Raw genomic sequence first — 3,289 nt, 5'->3', positions numbered from 1 at the left:
AACCCAAGCTTTAGTTAGTATTTTATTTTGAGTTAGGGTTAGAAATAATTTAAAGGTAGAGTTAGACTTGTGAAATAAGATAATTAAATAATAAGTGTTATTTGAGAAATACCCTTATAGAATTTTCTGAGAATTTTTAAAAAAATTTTAGGATTTAAATGAAGTTCGTATCATATATTTTAAGGGGATGAATTTATTAAGCTTAAAAAAAAATTATTTAAAATGTTTATTTAGTTGCAAGTTGATTGATTTAATTGAACCTCGAGTTGAAATTAATTAAACTAAGTGTTAATGTAAATACCTAGTTTCTTCTTTCATTTCGTCCCGATCCTCTGGATCCCTTTTTCCACTGCCGACCTCAACACACGACTCTGCCCGATGCCACCGCCAGATCGCGCCGGTGCTGCTTGATCCAACACTGGCCTTTGTGAGAATAGTTGTGCCCATTTTAGGGAATCATCGCCAATCTCACATTCATCGATGATCCCTTTTCTTTCTCCCAAACCCCAGGCATCTCTGATCTATCGGCACTCCCTTCTCTGGATGAGGCAGGCTCTGTAATGTCACAGGCGGCTGTCGTCGGGGAAGTAGAAGTCGTCCCCTCTTCGTGTGAGGCTAGCTTGACCTCCATAGGACACCGCCAATACAAGAGCCGGCGCCGCTGCCCCTTTTTGTCACATACTCTGAGCCGCAAGCATAGGGCCATCGCTGCCTGACCATCTCTGGCCATGTGCGAGAGCATTGATCTCTATGTGCGTTGTTGTTTCCTTGGTCAGTGCTGAGCCACCTGTCCAGCGCCGCCTCTCATTTGCTCTGGGTCAGACACCTGTGATTTTCCTTTTTCCCCTATTGTTGTCTTCTTCCTCAATTGCGATTGAGCAACTGTTGTTGCTGCCACAGCGAGGTTGCTATTGTTGGAAGAACCCTCGCTGACTTCTCTCTTCATTCGTGATTGGCTGTTGAACATGGTGAACCACAGCTGTTGGCCGTGAGCCGCCATCGATCGTCATCAGACTAGGTAAAAATTAGGGTTAAATTCTCAGATGAGGATAGCGGTGAGTGAATTGGGGTTAATTAATTGAATTGATGATTTGAATCAATTAGTGCTTCCCTAGTCAGTTGAAGCTTTGACTTAGCTATTTGGTCCATGGTAGAACTTAGCTATGATCTGTATTCTGTGATATAGCCTTCTAAAACGAGACTATCACTCTGATGTGAGGATAGTTTAAGCAACAACCTACCTTGAAGGCGGACACTTCTTGACTTGTTTCTTTAGATTTTTGACCTTGCACTAATTTATTTATTGATTTGGCAGTACTGATTTACTTACCTTGCCTCTATTCTAGATTGACTACTGAGTTTGATACTTTATTGCTTGTCCGTATATTTTGATCTATTTGATATCTATACCGTCTCATTTGTTATTCAAAGTTGGGTTGGTTATATATATGCATGATATTATCAAATCATAGTCTAGTTATAGGCTTATGTTTATACATTTATATTAAAGTATGGTTATATATTTCGGCTCATGCCTACAGGTTATTGATATCATAGGTAGTGTAGTTGTATATTTATGTGAGGACATATATGTTAGTGAGATTATACCTACCTATACTTGATGGAAATCACTCCCTAGTAGAGGGATAGCGTATCCCATTAGGCTATTCTCTTTGGATCAACATCTAGGACTACTCGATCATGATCCCGTTGTTTATTATATATATGATGATACCATGGAGTTCGAGGAGATATTATGACTAGATGGCTAGGATCCCCTAGGATTGAGATGGTTACTTTTGTGCTTATTATTGTGGTACTGAGACACATGTTATTACACTTATTACTTAATTCATGCCTATGCATTTGAACTGTCCATTAGATTATATAGTGATCTTGAACTATCGCATGTAGACCGTAGCGAATAGTAGAATATCCTACTTGACCCCTTTCTGGTTGTTTGGGTTGGTGACTATTTGCTAGAGATCATATCATGGTGTAGCTAGCAGAGTCTACACTTAAAGGTGATTGCCACTGCTTACTTATCATTTTTAGTTTGTCCACTTATACATCCTGTCTACCCACGGGACCATCCATGGCAAAGCATTTTTTCGCAGATAGTGATGGGTTACTTATTCTGTCCGCCTATAGGACTATTCGTAGTAGAGTATTTTCTCAGAGACAGTGACTGGTTACTTACCCTGACTGCCCATGGGACCATTCATGGTATAGTATTCTCCCACAGTCAATGGCTGAGGAGCTAGATAGCTACCTCATCCTGTCCAGCCACGGGACCATCCGTGTTAGAGCGTTCTCCCGCCGACAGTGACTATTTATATAACTTGACCGACCACGAGATCCATTCATGGTAACATGTCGTAGCACGTAGCCAGTGCTCGCTATATGCTTGATATATGTTAGTTGTGTGTTTGTTTGTGCAGAATCTACATGTACTCCCGATTTATTGGCCTTTCTTGGTTGAGAAGGCTAGTAGATGATTTTGTAGTTATTTATGCTTCGTTAGTGGTTGTTATATTGACTCTCTTACTTTTGTAATAAGTACTTCACCAGAGACTGCCCCTTTATCTCTTTATATTGTTATCATGCACTATCTTCTTGTATCCACGGAGTCTGTTATACTCACTATGCCTTGTTTTCCTTTTGTTTCTAGGTTAGCAGGTAGATGACATGTTGTGTCTCTTAGAGGTCTTGGCTGCTAGTCCCACGTCGCATCGAGAGTTTTTGTTTCTTCTATTACTCTTACTCGTTTTTTGACTTTCTGAACTAGTTCATGTATTATATGACTTGTGTGTGGATTTCTGGACTTGTGGTGTCCTTTTGTCTGTTATGTATTTGTTTGGTAAGTCGTACTAGTACGCAGTCTAGTTTCTTATTTTGTGTGGTCGTGTTTGTTTTCAGTTATGTAAGTTGTTGTTGTGGTTATGGTATAACCTTGTGGCATTGTACTCAGGTTTCATATGTTTGTCATAAGGGGGAGATGTTGTCCATTTATTATGTAAGGACTCCCTCAGGGCGTGACAATTTATTCGTATCAAAGCCCAAGTTGCGATGCCTATTTTATGTTTCGGATTTCATGATTTATTTTCTCGATGTGACTTTTAAATTTTGGGACAAGGCAAGCCGAAGGACATCACTGAGCTATAGGAGAATAAGGTATATCCCTAGTGGTTATCAGACTTTTTGGGTTTATTACCATGTTTAGTTTATTGTTAGACCAGTTGAATATCATAGAATTACAGTATGGTGGGTTAGACTCTCTCCCATTTAG

General features: G+C 39.7%; 1 long non-coding RNA gene across 1 annotated transcript; it reads left to right on the top strand.

The window, feature by feature from the left end:
* Positions 1–289: 289 nt before the first annotated feature.
* On the top strand, positions 290–1,329 carry LOC122051655. The gene is made up of 2 exons (XR_006131486.1): positions 290–817; positions 901–1,329. It is a non-coding gene; the product is annotated as an uncharacterized LOC122051655 (long non-coding RNA).
* Positions 1,330–3,289: the final 1,960 nt, after the last annotated feature.

The sequence above is a fragment of the Zingiber officinale genome, chromosome 3A (assembly GCF_018446385.1).
Source record: "Zingiber officinale cultivar Zhangliang chromosome 3A, Zo_v1.1, whole genome shotgun sequence".
In the NCBI taxonomy this organism is placed as follows: Eukaryota; Viridiplantae; Streptophyta; class Magnoliopsida; order Zingiberales; family Zingiberaceae; genus Zingiber; species Zingiber officinale.
This window is presented reverse-complemented; position numbering and strand designations above follow the sequence as displayed.